Source organism: Camarhynchus parvulus, chromosome 1A (assembly GCF_901933205.1).
Source record: "Camarhynchus parvulus chromosome 1A, STF_HiC, whole genome shotgun sequence".
NCBI classification, from domain to species: Eukaryota; Metazoa; Chordata; class Aves; order Passeriformes; family Thraupidae; genus Camarhynchus; species Camarhynchus parvulus.
In genome coordinates, this window is record NC_044586.1 from 15467817 (window position 1) to 15486094 (window position 18278).

Below are 18278 nucleotides of genomic sequence, written 5' to 3' on the forward strand. Positions count from 1 at the left end.
TTGCTGGTAAGATACAGCAAAACTACAGACCATGATGGTTTACCTCAGAGAGGTTCAGGTCTTGTTGATAAACTCTGTTATTTTTACAAATTAATTCCTATCATAGAATCAGAGAATGGTTTGGGTTGGAAGGGATGTTAAAGATCATCTTGTTCCACCCCCCTGCCATGGGCAGGGACACCTTCCACTATCCCAGGTTGCTCAGAACCCCATCCAATGTGGCCTTGGACACTGCCAGGACTGGGGCAGCCACAGCTGCTCTGGGCACCCTGCGCCAGGGCATCACCACCCTTTCAGGGAAGACTTTTTTCACAATATCCAATCTAAACCTGCTCTCTGTCAGTGTGAAGCCATTCCCTCTTGTTCTGTCACTCCAGGCCCTTGTCAAGAGTCTCTCTCCATCTTTCCTGTGGGTTCCCTTCAGGCACTGCAAGGCCACAGTGAGGTCACCCCAAAGCCTTCTCTTCTCCAGGCTGAACAATCCCAATTCCCTCAGCCTTTCCTCCCAGCAGAGCTGCTCCATCCCTCTGATCCCCTTGGTGTCCCTGCTCTGGCCTGGCTCCAGCAGCTCCCTGTCCTTCCTGTGCTGGGCCCAGGGCTGGATGCAGCCCTGCAGGGGGGCTCAGCAGAGAGGGGCAGAGGGGCAGAATCCCCCCTGCCCTGCTGCCCTGGGTGCAGCCCAGGATGCATCCCTTAACACCAGTGTGCTCCCTCCTGGTGCACTACAGCTTTGCACGTACTGAAATACCTTGGAAATCCTGCACTACTGAAATGTTATTTAGTGTGTTTCAGACAATGATCTCTTCTCTCTGGTAACCAGGGACAGGACTTGAGGGAGCAGTACAGACCTGTGTCAGGAAGTTTATACTGGGGCTTTTACAAGTACACACAGAAAAAGAAGGGAAAAAATGTCAGAACAGGTATCTCTGCATGGTAACAAGCAGAGATCTCTGGCAGAGGAAGTATCTAAGTCAGGCTTAGATTTGGGATTTTGGGATTTGCTTTTTGCCCTTCATTAAAACTTTTGGCAGTTCTAAGTTTCTGTTTCCTGCAAAAGTCTCAAAGATCATAAATGCATTTAGGCCTCTCCTAGTATTTTAATGGAATATCAGTTCCTGCTCCTCTACTTGACTTGCAGGCGAAATCTGCCATTTTAAGGAGATAATCATAAGCAGCTTTCTGAGAAATGTCAAGAATTCTAAATTGCCATTTCTGTGCTCTGGTTTGGGGTGGATATTTTTTTCCTCTCCCCTAATATTCTATTTAAATTGTCCTTAAAAAGAAAATGGAGTGTTGCCCAAGATATAGCAGCATGATGTGCAGTATTTTACAGATTGCAAGATCTTAATCCATATTTTCAGCTAATTAAAAACCTTCCAAAAAGTAGGGGTTTAATTCCCTGTTGCAGTATGGTGTCTAAAAAAATCAAGACTTAGGAAAGCAACATGAACAAGACAATTACTTCCAAGGCATCCTGTTTTTCTAAACTAAGTCTCAGTGTCAATGAAACAAGAGCTGATGTCCACTCACACCCATAACCATTGATGAGGAGCAGAAGGAAGAGATTTAGCACAAGTGTGCACTTGGCAAAGAAGAAAAGAGGTGTGAGTAAGGGACCTGGGATGTCTTCAAACATTGAGTACACAGGTAATGAAGCCAACCTGATGTGACCATGCACCTGAGGGCTTGAGGAGGAGACATTTACCACTGGCCTGACAGTGAGTGACCAGTGACTTGTGACCAGAGGGCAGCACTCTGGCTTCCTGGGCTGCTCAGGGAGCTTGCAGGGGCAAGGAGGAAAACAAACAGATCATGGGACAGAGGACTTCTTCAGGCCTGAAACCAGTACTGAGAAGCCAGACCATGGCCAGACAGCTGCAATCCTCCTTCCCGCCAGAGGAAACAATTCCACATGGCTGCTGGCGAGTTCCCATGCCACAGGCACTCCTCAGGCTGTACTCGGCAGTGGTTCTGGCAGCTGAGACCACCTGCTCCGTACTCACACAACACCTTAACCTGTGGTAACCCTGCCCAAGAGGCTCTCCTGATACTGCAGCACTATGGGCCAAGGCAGGAAACTTCCATCTTAGTCAACAATTTTTAACTTATACACAGCAGTGTGCCAATAATATGCTGTAAAACAGCCATTGTTTTCCCAATTCCAGCTGCCAAACTCAAGAGAGCTAACCTGACTGAAGACAGACATGAAGGTGAAGTAAACTGAGCATTAAATTAAAAGAAACAGCTTAGCTAAACCAGTCACCCTGAAGGGCTTAGGTTAAAAGTTGCTCACCTGAGCTGGGACTCCTGTTACTCTGGTCTTCATGGCTATTTTAAGGGGTGAGCCTACCCAGGTAGAGCACACATTGAACTTAGTGCAAAATTCTTATCAGTGGGAACTTCTCACTTGTGGGAACTTTGCACCAGTGAGGAAAAAAGACAGCACTCCATGTAGCAACAGCATCCAGGAATCTGAAGCATGGCTCCACATTGCTGCTAAAGCCAAGCTCAGTGGAAGTGGATATTCAGCTTGTGCCTGAGCAATTTTTATCTCATAAACAATCAATGTTATACCCCTCTGCAGATTTCAAAACACTCATTTTAAATCCTTTACAACTGGCCTCGGTACGGGGCAGAAAAGGGTCAACTGATTTCTCATGGATGCTAGAATTGTAGTAGTGTTCTTTTGAAGTCAGAAAATACCAAGTTACAACAGAAAAAGAGGAACACACCCAGCATGCATGTCAGAACGCACAGGGCACCACAAGGACGTCAGTGGTATCTCTGCATCAGCAGCTTGCTCCCTAGAAACTTCTTGTCCAAGAACTGTGACCCAGCCTGGTGCTCCTTTGCTTGCAAGATCTGACAAGATCCCAAGATGCCGGTGTGGCTGCGGGCCAGCAACCTGGTGCTCCAAAGAGCCACATGCAAATGTCTACTGAGGGTAACATGACCGCACACGTTCCCTCTCCTGCTGTAATGCCAGCAAGGCTCCAAACTCCTCCTGGGTAACACAGGAGATAACGCAGCTGGATCCCAGTGCTCCCTGGTGTGGATCATGGCATTTGCTAAGGCTGTCACAACACTCTGTGAATTATACACGCACACACCCTTAACAGCACAAACCTCAGAGCTGTCTCCATGTTCTATGGCAACAGAGATTAACACATGTTGACAAGTGATCAGATAGGGGAAGCATTAGAGGAGACAGACGCAGCCCATTACTGCTGTTTGTTGTGTACCTACACGGTTTCTCGCTGTCAGAACTAACTGCACTCGTAGTTTCTCCTGATGTAGCAATGTTGTTGGGCTTCCCTTTCCCATCCTCTCAACAGGCAGCTATTTCAGTTGCTCAAAGCAGTGCTGCCTCTACCTTTAGCAACAGGGGGATAATCACTGGCTGACAATGCCCTGCTAACAGGAAAACACACCTTAAAATCGCATCCAGGCACGAGGAAACCTCTTGGCATCAGGCACCTGATCCAGGTGAGTGCTTGCAGGAACCATCCGGAGGACACAATACCACGTTCATGTTGGACTGTGCACATCACTGCTCCCAGTTCCCTGCCCAGACCACTGCAGCACAGCTGGCAGAGATCCTGTGAATGGCAGCACAGCTGCAAAGAAGGCCCCTAAGGGAAATTATGAGATGGGCTACAGAGGAGTGGGAACATACAAGTGTAGCTACTCTAGATACTCAGAGGATGTAAAGGTGTTAAATTTATACACCACACACTCCCACACTCCTTGACCAAAAAAATATGAGAAGAGAAGGTTTCATACAGATCTCATAGCAGCCCTTCCAGTATCTGAAGGGGGCCTACAAGGAAGCTGGAGAGGGAGTTCATTAGGAACTGGAGTGAAAGATAAGGGGGAATGGCTTAACTGAAAGAGGAGGTTTACATTAGATATTAATAAAAAATTCTTCCCTGTGAGGGTGGTGAGGCCCTAGCACAAGTTGCCCAGAGAAGCTGTGACTGCCCCTGGATCCCTGGAAGTGCCCACAACCAGGTTGGAGGGGGCTCTGAGCAGCCCAGGATAGTGGAAGATGTCCCTGTCCATGGCAGGGGGTTGGAACTGGATGGGCTTTCCCCATTAGTGACCAAAATCTTAAAGGGAAGCAATAAAACACTAGCACATTGTTGCACTGTGAAGGACAGGGTGGGAAAGGGCAACAGCCAGGACAAGGGCAAGGGAGGAACCGTGGAAATCTCTGCTGAGGTCTTGGAGCAAAATACAACCAAATCCACAAAGAGGCTCCTGCAAGCACTTGCAAGCTGCCAGTTTGCTCTGTTGCCAGACTATTCTGGGGCTGAAACACTGACAGACAACAAAGCTCTTCCTCAGACAGGGATGCAGCAGTCCCACCTATCAGAGCTTCATCTCCTGTTGGGAGCTGGGAACAGATACAAGGACACCGAGCTGCCGTAAGCTCAGTTTTGGTATTCCTGGCAATACTGCAGCACCGATGGGATGCACCACACTATTTTCTGTCCTCACAGGAAGAGACAGCTGTTCACTGCCCAGATGGCAGAACCGGGATGGCTGCTTTACTACCGCCATCCCCCAGTGTCCCTCAGGCACAGTGACACCGAGGGCATGTCAAGCCTCGGCCACTCGGCATCCGGCCAAGCAGGCAAACCAGCCAAAACACCCCTGGCACTAAGCCCTGGGAGTGGAGCCAGGAATGGTTGCCCAGTCCGCAGCAGAGTTGAACTTTCCAAATATTTTGAACAGCTCCTTATCAGCAAAGCAGCTTTGCACCAGCTCAGCATTTCACAGTGTTTATAATCTGGTCCCCTTAAATTGGATTGACAGCCGAGCAGAACCACAGCCTGAAATAGCGACAGTCTTTCTGTCGGCACAGGAGCTTCTCAGCAAGACCCACCCAGCCTGAGATCAGCAAGTTGCACAAGCCCACATTTGATGTCAAGCATGTTTCTAATGCCACTGAAGTCAATGCTGCTGGGAACATGCTTAACACTGGATTCCTGTTTGACCAAGTGACCAAAAGAGGACCTCAAAATACAGATCCTGGCAGCTTTGTGCAATCTGTGGGTGCTATCAGTAATAAACAGCAGCCCTCTCCTCACCTCGATGGACTTCAGACCATCTGCCAGACATGGCCTCTGCCACAAACACAACATGAGCAAATCTACACAAAGATCCTGATCATTGTTGTGACAATCTGCCTTCCTTCTCCACTTAGAGGCACCACCAGAGCACAGCTCTGGGGGTGTGTGTGTGACCTGGGCCACGGGAAACAGTGAAGTTCCAAAACTCACACCAAGTCTGTAACAAAGACATGTTCACTTCCTATATGGATCTTGCTCCACATCACTCTGGTTCAGTGTGACACCACCATCACATAGAAAGGTAACTTCTTTACCAAGATATTTCAAGGCAAAATTTACTTAGGGTTACAGAGCCACTGTTACTGCATACAGAACACAAACCAAAAATCACTCAGTGAACCAGGGCAAACAAGTGCTGCTCTGTTGCACTGAGGGAGTTCACAGGGTGGGAGAGCAGGCTGTGTCTGGAAAAGGCAATGAGTCACAGAAAGCCTCCACTGAACTAAGTTCACCCATCTGCTCAGCACTCAGACAGCACCTGAGCTAAAAGTTAACAGCCTATGCCCCTCATGGAGTAGAGAAAACAAGCACTGGCCACTGAGTCATCACCCCATGGGGACATCCTGCAGTATTAACACCCTTAGTGTATCAGGGACTGACTTTATTAGCCACTGATGCTTTTATGACTATTGGTTCCACTGCTGTTACTTAAGAACAGTTGCTAAGGGCATGAGAAAAAGCACCTCCTTCAGGTGTCGGATTGGAAGGTGCTCCAGACATTAGAGATCTTGGATGATGCCCACCTGCCACGGCAAGGATGATTCCACTCCCAAATTCTCATCTTGTCCCAGCCAGTGCTGCTCACTGTAGGTCTCAGAGGAACAACTTTATCTCCTTCAAACATGGTGTTAGAGGGCATCAGCCTAAATCCCTACTGCTTAATGCCTCCAGTTGGTGGGCACTGACCTCCTCAGGGTGTGCAAAGAAGAGTGTTTCCCAACTACCCCATTACACACCTCAGAAGAGGTGTACCACAGAAGGATCAGGACTTTGGAATATGGCAATTGTTGGGCCATCCTAGGGAAACAGACAGAATTCTCTGGCCTTACCATTACAGTAAACACTAGATGATTCAACTGAACTTGCTCTCCCCTTATGAGGCAAGGCTATTTCCTACTTTCTTCCAGTAACTCAGATTTGTCTATGTCCTATTTTTGGTTTCTAAATTAAGAATATTGCTCATTACCAGATTATATGGCATTTATTCTGAGGAGCAAGAGATACCGATGCAGCTAAAAATTCAATATAAACACCCTGTGGATGTAAGCCATGACATTTATATACCAGATTAATAAGCACTAAGAGGAATTTCTGATGTAGGGCACATGACCCTCCCTTCATTTCAAAAGCAATTATTTTAATACCATGATTTCAAAGTGTGATGTGTCCTTGGAAACACTAGAAGACAGACAGTTTTAAAAAAAAAGCTTCCAAATCCTGGAAGGACAACTTCAGGTGCATCTCCAGTTTTGAGATAAAAACATCTGGAGCGAGTACGTGGGCTGGCCAGCACATAAGCAGGCTGAGACAAACACCAATTTCATGCAGAGTGGGTCTGAGCCTCCCTTAGAGAGAGGGGAAAGACTGGACACAGAGTTCCTGCTCCAGCCCATCTCCAGCTGCATCCACTACCTTTCCCACTGCTGTCACTGACAGGTTTCTGGAGCCTCTCACTGCTTGGAGAGGCCCTTGCCTTTCACACCTTGTCACCTACTCCTTGACATTTTCCAGATACCTCAGTCTGGAAGCCACTTCCTTGCTCATTTTAGAGGGCCAGCTTACAGCTGGAATCCCCCCAGAGAACACAGCCAGGCTCCCTAGTTATCACTTGTCAGACGTGGGCCGCACCATCTCAGCCTTTTCAAACACAGGAGAAATGGAGGTCACCAATTGGCAGTGAGGAGAGCTGAAAAATGACAACAGCTGGTTTTCTACTGAAGACCTTAGTGCTTTCTGACAGTGCTTTGATGCCCCAGGGGGAAAAAAAACCAAAAAAAGCCCCATCCAACCCTCCCTGGGCAATCATCTTCCAGCCAGTTGGTCCCTTCCTCTTAATTTCAAATACCTAAGGAACACCCAGAGATCCTAAAAGCTCTCAACAAAATTCTTTGGGTATCAGCATGATCCAGGCAATTTGCCCTGGGCACATTCTTGGAGGCACTCACCACTTTTGGATGCAATACCTCAAAAAAATTACAGAACACAAAATTAAAACAAACACAACAGAACAACCCCAGATGCACGTGCAGGTCCCCACATGCTGAGCTGCTGACATTTTTCCTAAGCAGCTGAAATCAAAATCTAGTGAGAGAAGCTACCAGATGACAAAGGAGAGACACCAAGACCCCACCACAAGTACTCATACCCTGCAAGCAAGGTATGACAGCCTTCACCATTGCTCTGCACTCACTGCTGCAAATTCCAGGTCCCAACTCAGCCCTGAGAGCTTCCCAAGCCCAAAAAGGGAAAAACATCCAGATTCATGAAAAGCTACATTCAGATCCTTAAAGAGCCAGCACACAATTAATCAGCAATTTGGGTCTCATGAGAAGCAGAGGATGAAACCAGAGCCCTGGGAGCACAGAGTGGCTCAGGACAGCTCTGCCCAGCACTGGGAAGGAAGGAGCATGCACAAATGAGGTATCAACTATATAAGAAAGTCAAAGAAAAATGAAAATAAAAATACTGGCTGTGATACCTTGGTGCTGCGTCCATCACTGAAGGTCTCATCTAAGGCATCAGGATATCTGTCCCACCCATCAGAAACAGAAAACTAAATATAATCTTGGAACTAAATCTTGAGCCCCTAAAAATGTCTCTGCAAAGTTCTGCACCCCCAAAAAGAGCATATGGCTGGAGACAGCTGCTTTCTCCACCGCCTTCACTAGCATGGCATGCCCAGAATAAAGCTGTGTTAAGCCAAGCAAGGCTTTTTGCCTGAAAGTTTATCAAACAAGGCATGTGGAGCCAGTCAGAAGGTGGCCAGGGAACCTCTGAGAGCCTGCAGAGAAGCAGCCACGAGATTTTCCTAAGAAGATAAAGGAATTCTTCATGTGATTTCCATGCTCCTCCGCACCTAGCAGATTATCCATTCTCCCCAAGAGGATCAAACTGCCCTAACACTCCAATGCTCCAAAGTAACTTTTTACAAAGACAGAATTCCTGAAAAAAAGTTTTAACTAACTTCTACCACGTAGGCAACAAAATTGTTACCATGACTTCCTCTGTAACAGAGTGCCTAATTCCACAGTTTACTGCCTACAGCACTCACCTTTTCTACATGCCATGCAATGCATTTGGGAATTAAGCAGCTCTAAATCAAGGCCTATAGCTTAGCGCAGTTGTATGATTTTTTTTCTGCAAATGACATCATTCCAGACACCACTCTGAGCCAACAACTTCCACTACAGTCCCTGGGAGGGAAAAAAAAGATCTTAGCATGGCATGTGGCAGATGAAACAAGAAAGATCAGCTTCTATGTATTGACACAGTTCCCATTTTAAGGCTCACTTTTCCCATCTTAGTCTCAGATGGAAAACAAGATGGGGAAAAATATTCCCAAATAATACAGAAAAGGTCTCCCCTGCCTCAGGTTTGAGAGGAAAGAGGAGGGAAGGAGCAGAGAGATCCGCAGACAGCAGTGAGTCACACCCCACAAACCTAATCCCATTAACATGCTGCTTCACCTTTATAAAACTTCAGACACTTCCTCACACACCTCCAACCACATCAGTCAGTGAGAAAACTTATTTAGGGATACAAAAAGAAACCATCAAAAAATGACACCTGAAAATGCACTTAGAGAAAGTAGTGAAGAAGGCTAGGAAAGATCATTGCATTTCCCTTTGTGTCAACCTGAATCAAACTTCCTTTTGCTCTAGTAGAAGTCAGGAAGGTGGGAACTCAAATTGACCTTGTTTCTCTTTCCATGGCTTAAGCTCATTTGACTTCTTGTTCACTTTGCCCATCTGTAGAACACAGGAAATGATAATGAGAAGCTACTACACAGTGTTATAGGAATTATTCAATCCATAGCCACAGAGTTCTTTGAAGATGCAAAGTGCCAAGCATTATTACTAGATGAAGAAATGATGTATTTTCTCCCCCAAGCTATACAGATGAAGAAAAAAGCCATGCAAACAGCCAACTGTATTCCTAATGAGATGCAATACTCAAAAAGTGGGGCATCTTAAAACAGATTGGACAATCTTTTTCCAGCTCACAAAGATTATTCCCAATACATAAACCTCAGAGGATTATAAATGCAAGCAAAGAAACTTAGCTTTTGACAAGATTTCTGCAGAACAAAATAAGCTTGTCTAAATAAACAGGGAAAATGTACATTTTCGGTCTTAAAGAGAGCAAAAAGAGTTTTTCAAAGAATAAGGGAAGAACTGAAATCAGGTTTGCAAGCTTTGTGAGGGATGAATTTATGTTTTCTGAATATAAAGCAATTTCCAGGACTGGGAAAGTCAATAAAATAAGAAGAACCGGATGGGAGGGAGGCAGGAAAACGCTGTGTGCAGCAGAGGGGTCACATGCTGGACAAACAGGGCAGGCTGCTCAGTGTTTACAGACAGATACATCCCCCCTCTCTGCAGAGATTCATGTGTATTACAGAGCCACCATCAGAACTGTGGGTGAGCAGAACTTTAAGTTACATTAAGGTTACCCAAACCACATCACACAGAGTGTGAGGAGCAAAGGCACAATAAAATACTTATTTTCTGCAAGCAGCAGTGTTTCCTCTCCAAAGAAGGGGAGGAAAAAGACACCAGAAAAATCCCATCACAGCCTGCCTGGGAACCCTCCCCTGTCCCAGCCATGGGCAGCACTGCACCTCCCATAAACAGGCAGAACAGCCACAGGCTCTGGGGAAATGCTTGAAATTATTACTATTTTGAGTACAATTTAGTTTAGCACAACTATTAAAAGCCCAAGAAAAGCTGTGTGTGGGCTGGGCCCCACAGGACAAGCCATCAAGTGCCAATAAATGGAACACAGACAAACAGCCTTGCGCTTCTTTCCCTCCTGTATTCAATGTGACATTGAGGGGGGAAAACCCAACAAATACTGATTATTGCCTCTTGCACACAGGCACTGTAAGAGGGTGGACTAGACATCATTTCAGTGCTGCATGTGGTGCTCTGTCTCAGCTTCAGATATGCCAAAAATCTGCTGTCACTGAGCACAGACCTAACTCAGAGCTGGTGAAGGGGAGTGAAGACACACCTGCAAACCTGCAGGGTTTTGCTAGGAAAGAGCAGGAGCTGCAGGGACTACGACTGACTCTGGCTACACGGACTTAGCCAGGTTTCCATGTCTTCATGGCACCACACTAAAGCAGCTGTTTCTGCTAAGGCTTATTTTAAAAGCCTTATTTAGCTTTTCTGGATTATTTATACATGAGGCCTTACTGTGGGGCAAGGCTGAACTGCCAGCAGTATGTTTAACATGGAGCTAGCCAAGGAGGGAAGATGGAAATTCATACTTTTATGGATAAATAGAGGCTGTGGGCAGAGGCACTGAAACTCCACTCTCAACACTTTGGTGTATTCTGTGTGGTGACACTGGAGGTGAGACATCTGTGCTGAACTTGTGGTAACCCAGCAAAGAAGCCCATGTTCTTCTCCATCTGGGAGAAGCAGCCAGCAGCCCCAAACACAGTCCCCTGCCCCTGTCACTGCTGAGTCAGGCACAGGAATTTCCTGCCACCTCGTTAGGAGAGGCTCTTATTTATCTGCCTAATGGTGAAAGCAAGCAGCAGCTGGAGAAATCAGGCTTTTCAGACTGATTGCTGAGAGCAACAGGTCTGGCTCCTCCAAATGCCAGAAACCTGCCAGTCCTGGAGCCACAGGAATGGAGAAGGGAGGACTGAGCACCTGCTACTTCAGTCCTGGATGGACATGGACACACACACTCCCTCCCAGGGAGCAGCAGCACCAGTGACAGGGAAAACCAGGCAGATTCATGTCCCAGGCAGGGGAAATCAGCACAGCATAAGGGGAGCAAGGAGGGAGAGACTTCCAGCAAAGGCAAGACATTTGCATGGCGATGCCAGCAGATTGAAAGTCTCCAAACACACATCAAGCAGAAGGTGGCTGCTAGCCAGCATCAGACTTTTAACCATGTTTTTACAGCCATGATGGATGCAAATCCAGCTGGAGTGTAATCCCACCAAGCCTGGTAAGTGGTGATAAAACTGAACAAATGTGACCAGGATGGGAGACAATAGGTGACAACCACTTCCAGTGCCAGCAGACCTGTGATTAAAAACCCAGGGAATAAAAGCTTTTGGCAGTGGAGTTTAGGGCTTCTCACAAACAAGGAGCAACAACACGCACTCCTTTCCAAGTCTGGTGCAAGACCTTGGGCAGCTGTGAATCCCAGAGAGAGCTCATGCACAGTGATTTAGTGTGGGAAGGGTTGGAGAGCCACGAAGAAGCACTCCAAGGGCTATGGAGAGGGTAAGGGAGTAAAATAAGGGAAATGGTATTTTAAATGAGACACCAGTCCTCCCATCCTCTAGGACTGGGAGCCCAGCTGTAGAGTTATGGGATGAGCACATCCCAGCCAAGGGGTGCACAGATCAAGTGCTCGCTCAGCAATCTGACCCAGCTCTCCAGCTGGAATTTAGGAAGCTAAATCATACCATAATATCCAAAACAAAGTAGATGAGGGAAAACCATTCCCAAAACAAGACTGCCAGGTCTGACATGCACTAGGCTACTTGGATCAAATCAGTCTAGACCAAATGCAAAATGCTGCTCCTTGAAGCCAACAGAACTGGGACATTTCCAAAGGATCTCACAACACATACTCTGTTTTGCTGAATGCATTTTCTCATAAACTTGCCCCAGTAATCTGAAAGCCCTTGGCAGTTTCTCTGCAGATTGCCATAGACCTGCTGAGTCAGACTCACTACACATGCACAGCTGCATCACTCAGTCACAGCATGTCCAGGGGGATCTTGTGCTGGAGCTGAACCCTCCAAACTGGGGTGCACTGGCACTGCTTGAACCCTCCACGTGCCACAGAACAGCTCATTTCAGTTTTGCTTCTCGGATAACCCAAACATACTTCATTACCCTGCCACAATCCGCACAATAACCCTAAATCTACTGTCATTAAACACCGTTTCCACATTTCTCTGACACTAAACAACAGCTTAGACTGTGTTAAGTAAGGACCATCCTTTAAAAGATGCAAAAACAATGGGTATCTGCAGAAGCAGACTGACATTCTTCTACAACTCTTAATGGAAATCATATACAGCATAATTTTAATGATATTTGAAATGAAAGCCCAAAGGAGCTGTTGTGTAAGATATCAAAAAGCAAAAAGAAGCAGCAGATAGTCGATAATAGACAGCAATGCAGTGGGTTTAGATTACTCACTCAGAGGAACAGACTTAGTGTTGATCTCCACTGTCACTCTTGAGCAAGTACTACTGATCCATATAAACATCCAACCCTGAGAAAAAGAGAAATGGAGATTTTGATTAATCACTCAAAGCCTGAGATGACTTAACAGTGATATCTTGTAAAAGTTTATTATCAAGTAACACAGGATACAGGAAGCACTGTGGATGATGTACATAACAGCATTTAAAAAAAGCTAATACCAAGAGATTAAAGGATGACAACTGATGTACAAAAAGGAAATGAGCTTGTTAATTCCAAATAATTCCCAGTAGCATTATTTCTCAGTATCTCTACATTACACAGTTGGCCTGTGCCTGCCCTTGACCTCCACAGCTGATCACACACATATAGCACAAAACAAAGGTGAATAATACCTGGCAAGGCTTCCTTCTCACTACTGTGACCAAAACAAACCCCAAACGAGCACCCAATGTTGCTGAACATTTGAAAATCAGGGTGTGAAGTAAAACCAGTGGAAGTCAGAGCAGCCCATAGCACTGAACCAACCCCACAACTCACTCCCAACAACTATTTCTGAGTCTCTTTACTGTGACTATTTCGGTAAATCAAAGATGTTCTCTGTCCTGTGGTTTGACAGGAAGTTTTAGTCTCGGATACTCCCATCTACAGACTGTGCACAGAAGAGGAGCTATTTGGTATGGGAAATCTGACAGAACTGTTACAGGAGAAGGCTCTGGGTAGCTTTGAATCTGAAATGCAAAAGGGAAGTTTGGGGAATAAAACTTCAGGCTAATAACTAAAAACTTCCAAACCTATGCAGTTACATGAGCTCCCATCAGAGGAGGCATAAGAGTAAGTGACTCAAATACAAATGTTCAGTGAAATATGGTTGGTAGAAGGATAGAAACAATCAGGAACACCCCAGTGTACCCCCACTTGAGACACTTCACTGGCACACTGAGACACTGCTCTCCAAACAAAAATCATGACAAGAGCAACAGCAGGAGTTTAAGACAAGGAAGTAACATGATCGGAAAGCAAAGAATCAGCTCAAAAATGTAGGAATAAAGTAAAGGCACACTGACTAACTAGTTGTTGACTTGTGGCAAGAAACTGCAAATATCCAGAGGTTATAAACTGGAACAGAGAGAATTCAGCCCTTGTATGACTGGGAGGAAAATCCCCAAACATTTTCAGGGCTATACAGGGCTATAATAGATGATCTCAAGTAGCACACAAATGATTGGGCGCTTGTTACTTCTCAGAACAGTTTTTAAAGTACATTGAACAAAACCACCAGGGGGAAAAAATGACAAAGAACTGAGCAGGACATAGGAGCCTGTGCAAGCAGACTCCGTCACAGGACTGGGGCTCCAGGCTATTGCAACAGACTAATTATGTACTGAGTCCTGTGCAACACAGGGAGAAAACATCTGCCAGATGGAAAAAGACACAAAATGTGGTAGGCGGGGCAAAAAAAAATATTTGAGGTTTCTATAAAGGGCACTGCAGAATGTCATGTATGAAACTGCAAGCCAGGGAAAAGAAGTTAGTTAACGGTGTTATTTTAAGCCTTCCTAAAGTAATATGAAGGGCCGAAATGGAAAGCCTATAATTAGATGGAGCTTCTCCCCTTCATTACAAATATCTGACTGGAGCTGAGGCTCCCAGATTGACAGGACCTTTGGGTTTGCTGTTGCCTGGGCTGCCAGGACACGCAGGCAGCAGGTTGGGCAGGGGGAAGGAGATGTGGAGCACAGCTGCCGTGGGATTCTGCAGCTGCACCTTTGCTGCGTGGGACTGGCCACCTCTGCCTGTCACAGCTGGCCTGGCCCTCCTGCTGCAGCCACCAGTGCTGCCCCAACTCCCTCAGAGTCCTGTGCAGCACAGGGAAGTCCCAGCAGCTGTTCAGAACCAAGATCCCTCCCAGGTCCGTCTCCCACCACACTGCAGGAGACTCACACTCCCCACGAGGGCTGTTCTCCAGCCTGACTTGCTACTCCCAGCACGGGTGGCAGCACCACAGCTATTCCCAAGCGTCTCCACCACCACTATTTTGGTAAATCAAAGATGTTCTTTGTTACCGTGGTTTGACAGCAAGTTTAGTCATTTCCTTCTCGACGCAGTCAGAGCTACACACTCAGCCCACACCTCGGGCAAGCTGTACGGCCACTGGCTGCCTGATGAGGAAGGGAACTTGTCCCTGCATTCCTCAAAAGGGAACAAACTGCCTCAGACCCTGGCAACACAAGGATTCAGTTTGTTCCCAAGGCTGCTAGGGAAGTGGGCTTCATTTCCCACTCCCCCATGTCCTTCCTTCCTCAAACTCAATTTAATTTTGACTAATGAACTTCCGGTGCTAGTTCTGGCTGGGATAGAGTTAATTTTCTTCACGGTGGGTAGCATGGGCTAAATTTTGGATTTGTGCTGCAAACAGTGGGGATAACACAGAGATGGCTTAGTTCTTGCTGAACAGGGCTTGAACAGAGCCCAGGCCTTTTCTGCCTCTCAGCCCACCCCAGTGAGGGGCTGGGGGTGCACAGGGAGTTGAGAGGGGACAAAGCTGGGACTGCTGACCCCAACTGACCAAAGGGACACTCCAGACCTTATGGCATCATGCTCAGTATATAAAGCTGGGGGAGGGTACTCAGAGTGATGGCATTTGCCTTTTCAAGTCACTGCTACCTGTGATGGGGCCCTGCTCTTCTGGGGATGGCTGAACTCCTGCCTGCCCATGGAAAGTGGGGAATGAATTCCTTGCTTTGCTTGTGTGCACAGCTTTTGCACTCTTTATCCCCACTCATAAGCTTTGTCACTTCTCTACCCTTCCAATTCTCCCCCTGATCTCACCAGGAAAGGAGTGAATAAGTGACTTTTTGGGGTTTAGTTGCTGGTTTGGGTTAAACCCCAACGCTACCCTAGCAGACACCTTCTAACCCTAAGCTAAAGAAATCCCTCTTGCATACCCTCACCTCTGAAGACTGTTTACAGAAGTATTTCCTATAGGACTGGCTGTGATGTTCATCCCAGCACTTCTCCAGCCTGAACAGAGCACAGGACATGGAGATCCAGGGGGCTTCACCCCGTGCCCTGCATTGGGATGTCTGGAAGGCTGACAGCCCCCAGGGAAAGTCTGGAGTTCAGGACAATGAGTGAAACCTGGGACTTGTTGGGACTTCTGGGAAAGGGTGGGGCTTTTCTGGTTTAACTGGAAGGGTCAATTATCATCCAAGAACAGGAGCTGAGGGAATAGCTGCTCCCATGTCACACACAGCCTGACCTGAGGGCACACTGGTGGCTGGGGGCTCTCCAGCCTTGACAGCAAGAGCAAAGCCCGCCACCGAGTTCAATCCAAGTTCACTTCCAGTATGAAGAAAACAACTTCCCAGAAAACCATTCTCATAACCAAAAGCCAGTTGTTAGGAATGATCATTTAACAAGAGCAGGACTAGGCAAATCAGGTGAGAGTTAATTGGGTTTTTGCTTTCATAGGGAGAACATCACAAAGTATAAACACCCTGGGGGAACCTCACCAGTATCCTCAGGAAAGAAAGGTGCACAATATGGTTTTCTTTTTCTTTTCCAGACTCTAATTTCTTAACCAGGAAGAAAATGCAAATCCTAATCCCACAATCTTGCATGTTCAGCAGTAATATTTTGCCTCGCCAATCAAATGTTTTCTGCAATAGCCACCCATTTCTTTTTCGAATCCAAGATGCACAACTGCATGCAATTAATTACACACTGTGTGAATTTAAACAGAACACAGCCCTGTGCTCAAAGACCTGAAAAAATCACATGTTGCACTGTGTTTAAGAGCACAGCTTGACAAGAAAGGTGAAGCACTATATCTTTGCTTTTTTACTCCTAGAAGCTTTGTTTCAAGAACATTTCCAGAAGAATGCAAGAGCACTGCAAGCAAATAGTCTGATTCATGTCTGTTCTTTACAAGATAAAAATAAAGATCTGTTTTGCCTAATCATTTCTGATCAAGAAAAGCAAGGCTTTGAGACACAAGATCTGAAAGACCTCCTGCTCTTTACTAAAAGCTAAAAATTACTCTAACATGGGACCTGGGTAGTGACAGCACAATTCAAATTACTGCTCCTTCCCACACACTTGCCTCATGTCTGTCTGTTTGTGTTTCAATTAAAAAGCTACTGTGACATTCTTCCCACGTTTTAAAAAGAAATTTCCACAGGCAACAGGATTCAAAATTACTAAGAAAAAATTATTAACATATACAATTCGAAGGAAGTCACTGATGCAAGCTGATTTGTGTCCAGCTATCTTGCCTTGGAAAGGTGGGAGGAGGATTTAAAGCCAAAGAAGCAAAGCAAGCAAGAAACACTAACAATCTGAATGATCTGGAGAGTTAATGGTTTTCCATGGAAAAAGCCATTGACGCATGTCTTACACTAATGGCACGATTTTTTGTAAAAGGCCTTCGGGCAAAGGCTGGTTTGAATCTGAATGGAAGCAATCAGGGCTGCTGCTTGAATGATTTCCTCGCATCTGTATACACCATCCATCCATGCCAAATATCACCCACCAACACAGCCTCCTTCACCTTTAAGTCACCCTGTCCCAGGATGCATTTTTCAGTCCCTGCAGACCATGTAGCAGATACCTTATTTATGCTGGGACAGGCTAGCTGCACTCAGATAAATTAGACAAGAACAGAAAACACAGATGTTTGAGCCCTTATCTTTATTTTTGGTTTCTGGAAGGCCACAGACATTTTGACACAGACAAGAATGACACAGCACCCACAGCAACGAGGCAGTCTGGTTTTGGGTCTTACTGCACCCACAGCTGAAACCCAAAACTTGTGCATTTACAAGCGCCAGCCTTGAGCTTAAAAAACAAGTTTTGATCCAAACCCAGGGGGTCTGGCACAAGTGAACAAAACCAACCACGTCATTAACTGCAGTGACCCAACCAGCTGATAGCTCACACAACATTTCCTACCACAAAACAGCACATTTGAACAATGTACATGCACAGAAGTCACTGAATCCACAGAGCAGCACTGGAGGATAGACAACATAGCCAATCACCACAGCAAAGAAACACTTTCTGAAAGCATAATAAAATAGTCTGAATAATCTCATGAGTCAGAGATGAATAACACAAGATAGACCATTCAATGAAGTACTTGTAAGACCAGCAGCAAGAACAAACTCCAGAAGGTTTAAATAAAAGCTTTCAAATCACTGACTTATCAGATATTAAGTGAAACTAGATGTGATTTACACAAAGAAAAAATATGACTAATCTATGACTAATTTTATATTAATCACTGTGTCCATCTCTGAACTGGAGTGCCACTGCATGCAGTTTCTGTCAGCTGTGAAAATGCAGATGTTAGTTGATGGAAGAAGTAGAACTGTCTGAAAAACATGGAAGACTACTTCATTCATTTAACTGAAGATCTCATGCCCCAAAATCCATGTTATTGAAGCAGGGTGATGGTAAGTCTGTGGAATCAGATATGAGACGATGACAGATCTGAGAGCACCAAGTGCTGGTTTTTTGCTTCTTTTTTGCTGACACTGAGGTGACTAAAGCCATGGATCCTGTTCGTCAGACAGCAGCCCAAAGCAGCAGAGGCTGCAAGAGCTCTGTTAGAGGAGATTGCTTTTTTCTTTGGAGCAAGTGAAAGCACTGCTATCAGTAAATGAACACAGAAAGATTATCAAAGTGTTTTCCCTCTCAGGCACCAATTTGGTTTTATTCTACTACATATGCAAAAGCC

At 45.9% G+C, this 18278-nt stretch overlaps 1 protein-coding gene across 9 annotated transcripts in view; it reads right to left on the bottom strand.

Annotated features, from left to right (window-relative positions):
* Positions 1–18278, bottom strand: part of PPFIBP1 (PPFIA binding protein 1) — a 102188-nt gene that overhangs the window by 60224 nt on the left and 23686 nt on the right. For 8 of the 9 annotated variants that reach the window (XM_030959628.1, XM_030959627.1, XM_030959626.1 and 5 more), the window contains exon 2: positions 12533–12608. The gene's annotated coding sequence lies outside the window, so the exon portion shown is untranslated. Of the gene's footprint in view, positions 1–12532; positions 12609–12933; positions 12992–18278 lie in introns of those variants that run through there. The other variant, XM_030959621.1, reaches the window with a different exon arrangement.